This window comes from Myotis nattereri (genome assembly GCF_964212035.1).
Source record: "Myotis nattereri genome assembly, chromosome: 11".
NCBI classification, from domain to species: domain Eukaryota; kingdom Metazoa; phylum Chordata; class Mammalia; order Chiroptera; family Vespertilionidae; genus Myotis; species Myotis nattereri.
In genome coordinates, this window is record NC_138086.1 from 49,749,782 (window position 1) to 49,759,079 (window position 9,298).

The window sequence follows — 9,298 nt, forward strand, 5'->3', positions numbered from 1 at the left end:
CTCTTACACTTGTTATTGATGCTGATGGTAATTTCATCCTCTCTTATCCTTTGTCATCAGGAAAGAACCAAACCCGGTGTTTGAGTACCCTGCAGGGATCACCTGAAGAAAAAGTGCTGGAATAGGTACTTCCCAAAATTATCAATGCTGAAAAGCAATCTCAATGTGCTATGACTCAATGCCTGGTTATGTTATATATGTGTTAAAAGGTTTATTGAATAGTCATTGAAGTAAGCAATTTAACAAGATGGAGTGAAAGATGGTTACTGAATAAAGATGCAAACAAATCTGAAACCCATCTAACACGAATAGGCTGTTCATACCAGGCACATGCTGTGTACTTTACATTTAACCCTTAGAGCAACCCACTACTGTAGGTAAACTTATTATTCCTGTTTTACAAATGAAAACTCTGACTGCCCAGAGTGCCATAAAGGCCCTCAGCGAATAGGATATTGAATAGGAGTTTGACTCCAGAATTGTCTGAACCAAGAGAATTAGCTTCATCTCAAGAGAGAAAGGTGGCTGGCCAAAATGGATAGTGAAAATGTACAGGAGAAGATGCTGTCATTTTAGTAGAAAGGCAAGATAGTACAGTTCCTGAAAAGTATGTAACCTTTAAAGTTGACTTTATTCTTTGGATATATTCCTATATAGATAGGTTTGAGCCTGTCTCAGTATGGCACAAAATATTTAGCTGAGCAAACATCAAGTCTTTGATAAAAGTTTATGAATAAACAAATAATATGGCCTACAAAATAGCAAACTGTTGAAAATCTGAGAGTCAGGAGAAGTTTGGGGAGAGAAAAACATTGCTCCTATATTTGGTTTTTATAAGAAGCATTCAAACTGACCTGAACACAAGCTAAATGATTTTCCTTTTTGTAAGAAGGAAAGGGGTGGGGGGGGGGGGGGATAAAAAGCAAAACCCTTAAAATGAGAAAAAAAAAGGTTTCCTTGCAAAAGAAAGATTATTAAGATATTTTATTTTAAAATATTTTCTTCCAAGCCATTAACTTATAACACCTATTATAACACCTATTAGAAGTTTGAAAAATAGAGATTAGGCCTCACCAGTGTGGCTCAGTTGGTTGGGCATGGTCCCGCACACCAAAAAGGTTATCCTGATTCAGGTCAGGGCACTAACCTGGGTTTGGGGTTCCATCCCTTATAGGGGGCGTGCAGTAGGCAACTGATCGATGTTTCTCTCACATTGATATTTTGCTTTCTCTTCCTTTCATTTCCTCTCTCTTTCTCTCTCTCTCTCTCTCAAAATCAATTTTAAAATCTTTAAAAAGAAAAAAAGAGATTATAGTTTTTTAACAGAATGGATTTTTTAAGCATAGTAGGTGCTCAACAAATGTTGGCTGAATATATTAGTCAGTTAATTAAGATATTGAGAGAGAAATAGATAATAAAATTCCCTGACTCTATAATGTTCTCCTCTCCACCAGTCCTGATTTACTAGTTACAGGGAAAAGTATTAGAAAGTCTATCAAAGACTGGCTTTGTGGTATTTACATTTGTTACGAGAGTCCAGCAGAATGGCAGGTTGTGCGTGTGTTCACGGTATCCCCACAAAATACAGCTCCTTGGAACACATGCACTAGGGGAAGTGGGCTAAAAAGCTGATTTATATAACTGACGACTCAGGTTTCCTTTTACTTTTCCAAAGATCAAGGCAAAAACCTGAGCTATGAGTCTAACCTGCCAACGAGGCTTAAAGTGGCTTCCAAAACCATGTCTAAAGGTGAACAGATATGGGATACAGCACTACCTGGTCAACATCGCGCTGAAATTCCTTAGGCTCCCAGAGAGTTTAAGATAAAGCTTTACATGACTTTTCATTGTTATTAATGCTGTCCTAAAATTTAGGACAATATTTGAGGAAGAAAATAGTAGTAAGTTCATGCTTGTTCTACATAAGCCACAATGAGTGCTTTTCTTCCCATTTAAAACATTGCTCCACTTATAACACTTCCATTTGTTTCTGGGTATCAAGTTGTCTCATTGGCATAGAGCACCCACAAGATGCCAAGCAGAGCTGAAACAATGTCTAAGAAGAGAATGGCTATTGAATGATAGGATATGAAGTTAAGAAGGAAATAATGTACATTTTCCGGAGTGGAACAGGAAAACAAAGAAACTTCTCCACAGAAAAAATCCTTACATTTCAATTCAGTGGTGGCTGTTTTTTGTTGTTTGTTTTTGATGGCTTCCCAGGTTCAAGATATGCTAAGAGGACCACATGAATGAGGAATTCTGTCAGGTTGCCATTAACAGAGACCCAGAATAGTAGTGGATTAAATGAGTCAAAAGGTTTATTTTATTGCACATTAAAAATGATTTAAAATGATAATAAATTTAAAAAATTAAAAATGGATTGGAGAGAGTAATTGGGAAGTAGGCAGTCCAGAGCTTGTATGATCTCCACTAAGTTATCAGGGTGTAACCCTATTCTTCCTTTCCATCATTCTTAGCAAAGTAATATTGCTTAATGGTAAATCCAGGTGAGGATGTGAAGTAGGAACCTTCATGCATTGCTGACGGGAATGGAAAAGAAGGAAAATGGTCTGGAAGTTCCTCAAACTCGATCCCCAGTAGGGGGCATGCAGGTGGCAGCCTGTTGATGTTTCTCTCTTATCAATGTTTCTGTCTCTCTCCCTCTCCTTAACTCTCTTTAAAATCAATAAAAACATATTTTAAAAAAATAAAAGTAATTTAATAGAGAAAAGATAGGTTTTCCAACAAATGGTGCTGAAACAACTGGACCTCCACATGCCCCAAAATACATCTAGACATAGACCTTATAACTTTCATAAAAATTAACTCGAAAATGATTATAGACCTAAGTATAAAACACAAAACTATAAAACTTGGAAGATAACATAGGAGAAAATTTAGGTAATCTTGGGTTTGGTGACGATTCTTTTGATACTGCACCAAAGGCACAACCTATGAAAATAAAGGATAATGGAACGTTATTAAAAATAAATTTTTCTCTTCTGCAAACGACACTGTCAAGATCAGCCACAGGCTAGGAGAAGATGTTTTCAAAAAACATCTGATAAAATATACAAACATTTAAAATATACAAATAAATCTTAAAACTCAACAATCAGAAAATGAACAACCCAATTAATACATAGGCAAAAACTGACAGACTTAAATAATAAAGATATTATTCTTTTTTTTAAAAAATATATTTTATTGATTTTTTACAGAGAGGAAGGGAGAGAGATAGAGAGTTAGAAACATCGATGAGAGAGAAACATCGATCAGCTGCCTCCTGCACATCTCCCACTGGGGATGTGCCCACAACCCAGGTACATGCCCTTGACCGGAATCGAACCCGGGACCCTTGAGTCCGCAGGCCGACGCTCTATCCACTGAGCCAAACCGGTTTTGGCAAAGATATTATTCTTATAATATCTTTAATCTCTTCCTAACCTCATAATATCTTCATAAACCAAGAAGTTTAGACAAAGACAGAGATAGTTCTATGGATAGTTTATTAGCTCAACTACATGATAATGCCTTCATCAGCTCTTTTCAATTCTTTGGGTCTTTTCCTTGATGACAAGATGGCTGTAGCAGTTCTGTCCAGACAGTTTTTAAGGCCTCTGTGAGCATCCCAGTCAGGGAAGAAGGGAGCAACTGCTTTCTCCTTGGGAGGGCCTGATTTTAGCTCCAAGGGAAGCTTCAGCTGACTTCTCCTTAGATCTGATTGGCCAAATCTCTGATGGCTTATTAAAGTAAAATTACCTTGATTCTTTTCCTAGCTGTCCTTAAGTCAATGGATCTGTGCCACTTTTCTGAGGTTCTGTTAGCAGAGAAAGGAGAGCCTACTGTAACACAGGCAAGGATCTGTGTCTACCACATACATATTTCCATGATTCTCCTGCTACAACCATCACCACCACCACCCCAATTCTAAGAGCCAGCATTAGTGAACTGCCTTCAGTAGCCAGACACACTATGCTCTCTGTGATTTATGGGTCATTGCACATCACTTTTGCCCTGCCCAGAGCACACACTCTTTCCTTCATGTACTAGCATCTTGGTCTGTGTGGCTTCAACTTTTTTCTCCCTTTAGTCTTCAGCTTAGATATCACTTCCTTTGGAAAGTTTTCCCTGTCCCTAATATGACAGCACCCTCTTGTTAGTCCTGTCTTAGAACATATGAAGCTATATTGTAATTTTCTATCTACTTATTTATATCCCCTATTAGACTGTAAACTCTAATGGCTTATTGATTGGGCCTTATTTCTCTAGGGCCTCACATAGAGCCTACGCAGTAGATAATCAATAAATAGTTGTAGAAGTGAAGCACTTTTTGGGTGCACTCAGAATCAATTTGTGTTAAAATCACTTTAAAAAGTCTTATATTAAGGCAGTATTTATTCTGCTTGTCTCAACAAGAGCTAAAGATTCTAAGAGCATTTGAACTGTCTTTAAATAGTTTTTCAAATGGGAAGATTTCTACATATAGATTCATAATATAGAAAGTAAATGTAGCTAAGTGATGAACTTACTTGAATATTATAAGAGTCTATCTTACTCTGCAACTTCATGCTACCATTTTATTAGGAAAAATCAATAATGACACATGGCAAGGCACTTTCAATCCCTTTTGTAAGTAGATGAGGTTTAAATAAGGAATGGAGGAAGGAATGAAATGAAGTGGGAGAAAAATAATCACCAAATTTGATGAATATAATAGAGCAGCGCTTTGCAATCTTAGTACTTTGATGTGAAAAAATATTGATTTTATAATTTACATTAAGTAATGAAACATTCATCCATGAAGTTTTAAAAGGGAATTTACCAGGCACAGAGAGTTGGATTTTAGACATTGTGTTGCCTCTTTTGGGTTGTCCTACGCTGACCTTTTTCTGGGTGACCACCCAAAAGCTGCCAGTTTGGAGTGGAACCCAAAGTAAGAGGGGGCTCTGCAGCTGGCCTGGTGCAAGGTGAGCCCTGGCCCTTGTGAGTTGTGGATCCAGTGCTGCTGGAATCATCTGTGACCCATCTGAGGACTATATGGAGCCTGTGACAACCCCCCGCAAGACCATCACAGAGGAAACCCTTTGTGTTGGGAAGAATGCAAAGGCCCCTTTAGCAGATGACCCTTCATTTTGAGAAATGACTCCTGACTTTGTGGCTAGGCTCACATAGAAACGGAATCATCAACCATCTGGCATAAGATGGCCATATTACTTTGACGCCTAACATGAAATGGTGTTGTCTTGCCAGGCATTCACAACTGTGATCCATATCCAGTGGATTGAGAAGAAAGAGGAAGCGATGGAGGCTGAGCCTATGAGAAGCCTGAAGACACAGGTGAGTTGAATGAGCAGGCACTTGCACTCCTATATTACTTTCTTAAGCCTCACAGGGAGTTTCCCATGATGCATGGGTCAGGGATAGAGTAACTTCAAGCTGCTGTACAGATGGCTTCGCATGCTGTACTGGCACCAGGCAGATGAGAGGAAGTCCTGCTGCTTTTCAGGGTGGTCCTGAACGGACAGCTGAGAAGGAAAATGCTCACAGTGTTAAATTTTGAGCAGAAATTTTATTGTCCACTTTGTCTGGAAGGAAACATTTTATGGTGTACTTTGCTTGAGGTCAGGATCTATGGCAACTCTTGAGCTAATTATTTAGCACAGAGGTGCTATTCAAATCTGTAATTGAGTTAAGGCAATTGGAATCTAGCACTGAAATTGGGGCTGAAGATCCCCTGTTGTGCCAGACTTTAACCCTTTCATCACTGGATTGTGGGGCGGTCAGAGAGATCTCTGAGGGAAGGGCCAGAGTGACTTGGGCAATGGTGTATATACTGGGGCACGGAGCTTGGTTGGGACAGTGGCAATATTTTAGAGGTGCTTAAGGCTGAGTAAGTACATACTAGATAATTTTTAATCCTGTCCTGACTAGATGGTGAGGGACCTGAAAGGATCAAGACTGGAGAATTGATGACAAGATGGTTTTAGGGAAGGGTGGATGGACATTTCAGAATGGGCCCGGACTGTGAGAATGTCAGTGTTTATGTGACTGCACACTAAGAGGCCATCATTGCAGAAGAGGTTTCAGTAACTAGGGAACAGATGATTTCTTCTTGGGGAGTCAGTCATTTTCCTTCTCCAGCTAGTCTGTTGGTTCATGGACATAACAACTATGAGGATCAGAATGGCAGCGATGCTTGGACTCAACAGCATACATTTTCTTTCCTCAAGACTGATAAGCAACAGTGACCAACAATGTCCTTCTAGGGGACCTGGCCTACTACTCTGTAGCAGATCAGTTATTTTGAGTTGGGAATGCCCTTTCCTCCTGGAGGAGCAGCAGCTAATCATCCTTGGAATAATTTTGTGGATTTGGATTTGCTTTCTCTGCTTACATGCCTCTAAAGCATCGCAGGATTCCATACACGACTTCTGATCGATGAGCTCACTGCATTGCAACCCAGTAGGCTACTAACTGCCTGGCCGTACTTTATAAAATATCCAATCATCTTGATAAGCTAGGCTCCATTGGAATGACCAATTGGAAACTTAACCACACCACTATCTTAAGACGTAGCTAGCACCTTGTGATATCAGAGTGCTATGTTGTAGAACATGAGCGGAAACAGTGACCCACACATTTAATGTGTTTCACAGCCAGAATGGAATGCAACCTAGGACCTAGGGGTGAAGGCGTCTCTTATAATTACATCACTCTTTCACTTTCAGAAGTTTTGCTTTAACTCTTTAAATTTATTTAAGTCTTTTAGCCTAAGGAATTTAGTTCTCAGTGGAGAACGCCTGGGGGTGAAAAAAATGGAGTCTTTATTAAATTGATAGTTGAGACTATCACCTGGACTTGTTGAATTCTTTGTACAATCAGGGAAAAGATCCTTGGCAAGCTGTGGTGTTGGCTGAAAGCCAGGAGAACTTGGAACAAACAGAGAAGGAATCTATCATATATGTCAGCAGCAGTCTTGTGAATGCCTGCAGAACAGAGGGCTGTAGCTTGCACCAGTATTTTCTTGCTGAGCGTACTATTTATTCTCGTTTCCTTTTTAAAGGAGAGGCATAACAATTAAATTTTTTTCTTTTCTCTTTCTTCCAAGGAAATATGCTATTACCTAAGGAATGGTTGAATTCATCACGTAGTCCAAAGGCTGTAGAGTATTGAGATGGAATTGTGACAGAACTGAAGAGGTCATAATAAACCAGAGGTCCTGGACTTGAAGACCAGTATCTCACTTCTGTGTGCGGTGGCTGGAAATGACTGGTTGTCTCCCACTGAAGTTATGTGAGGATTGGTTGGATCATGTGCTATGAGTATTTCCTTTGGATATCAGGGAGAAAAGGTATGATTGTGTGTGTGTGTGTGTGTGTGTGTGTGTGTGTGAAAAGTCTTCATTATATATGAGAAATTTTAAGCCTCAAGAAAATATAGATGGAAGTCCACTTACTTTTCATGTGGGGGACTGCTGGCCTACTGTGCCCCAGAAAATTCATATAACCTTTGGTTGGCTTGTTTTGCCCAGTGATTTTTGAGATAATAAAAATTATGTTGTTCTTCCTTCCTTTCCTCCGTCCATCCTTCTGTCCCTCCCTCCCCTCAGCCACTTGTTTATTAAATACTCATTGATAACCCAGGAGACTGTGAAAGTCAGAGGCTGGGAAAACACAACCACACAACCTCATTCCTCTTACTATCCGGTAAATGCAGAGACAGCCTAGCTCTGCAACTGGTGTGATGTGGTACAGCTCTGGTCAGATGTTTAGCCCAAGATTATAAAAAATAAAACAGAACCAAAAGAAAGCATGCATTTTACTTTAATACCAGTTCTGCAGTTAATCAGAAGCACTTTAACCTTGAATGTTTAAAGGACTAGTTACTTCAAAGCATGTGTAAGTGATGTTAGAATGCAAATATGGAATGAGTCTCTACTGTCTGGCACAATTGTCATCGTGTTTAGCGTCACACTTGTGGGTGAAGATAAGGTGTCACTTTGTTCCTCTCCACACAATTTTGAGTTTCCGTTGTAAAGAACGGATTAAGTATGTCAGGAAAGTAGGCACCTGCCAGGGAAGAGGAAAGTATTAACTATTTCAGGCCACTAATAAAATATGACATTTGCTGCAGAGGTAAATTAGCAAATTATGCTCATGGTGCCATGGACAAATTAATGTCCCTTTAAAAAGTTTGAATTATTTGGCTCATAAAAATGACCACCCCGCTCCCCAATTTTCAAAGTTAAGAGTTCCGCTTTCAAAGGAAGAGCTTTATGATGTTTAGTTTTCTCTCCATTATCAAAAAGAAAAGGGATTTAGTAAGGAAGATAATACCATTCTTTGATCTTTGTTGATGCTGTGTCATCTTATAGATAGTTTGAAAAGACTTGGAACAACATGAAGCACTTTGATGGAGAGATACGTAATTTTTTAAATGTTATTTTTTTCTTTGACCTTTCATCTTCCATATACTAATTACTGTAAACACAATTTAAAAATCATAAGTTGAAATTCTTTATTTAGATTTAGCTCTCCATAAGGAATTCAACAAAAAGCAAATGCCAACTCTAGATAAACCTTTCTTATGCATAGGCCATAGGATGGGGTGTGTGTTTTCTATAAAATAAATGTCACTTGCAGCTGTTAACCCGCATTACTCCAGGAAATTTCCTAATGGTTGTTTTAGACATTTTCTCTTTCTGTAAATCTATTACTGTGAAACTAATTCCTTCCTCACTTCCTGTTGTGTTTCTCTACTATTGCATTATTGGTATTTATTGTGTTGGTATGCTCTGTCTTTATAAATTAATTTTGTCTTTTTATTTTTAATTTTTTTTCAATGCTCTTCATTTTTTTCAACTTATACTAGCATTTTTATGATTAATTCACACTTAAATGAGATTTATTGTTTGCAAAATTTAATTAAAATTTCCTCCTTCCTCAATACATTAAAACTAATTATTCTTGGATTTTAATAGTTCCTATTAGTTCAAATCAATAATGGAGAATAAAACATTCATACATTGATCTAAGTGATTTTTTCTCTACCTTTGCAGCAACGACTTGAACATTATTTATTTTATCATCTTTTGAATCCCTTGAACGTAAAAGCATGTTCTTCTATCTCTTCTTTGTAAAGTTAGTTATTCTATAGTTCTTCATATATATGTACATATATATCCCACATTGTGTTATTTGTTTTCTCTGTGACCATTCATTTAAGCCAGACATTTATTGAGTACCTTTCATGGGTCAGACACTATATTAGGTTGTGTTTATTATTGTTTCTT

General features: G+C 38.2%; 1 long non-coding RNA gene across 1 annotated transcript; it reads left to right on the top strand.

Annotated features, from left to right (window-relative positions):
- Nucleotides 1–60: 60 nt before the first annotated feature.
- LOC308526910 lies at nt 61–9,034 on the top strand. Its single transcript, XR_013996586.1, has 3 exons — nt 61–125; nt 5,257–5,343; nt 7,115–9,034. It is a non-coding gene; the product is annotated as an uncharacterized lncRNA (long non-coding RNA).
- Nucleotides 9,035–9,298: the final 264 nt, after the last annotated feature.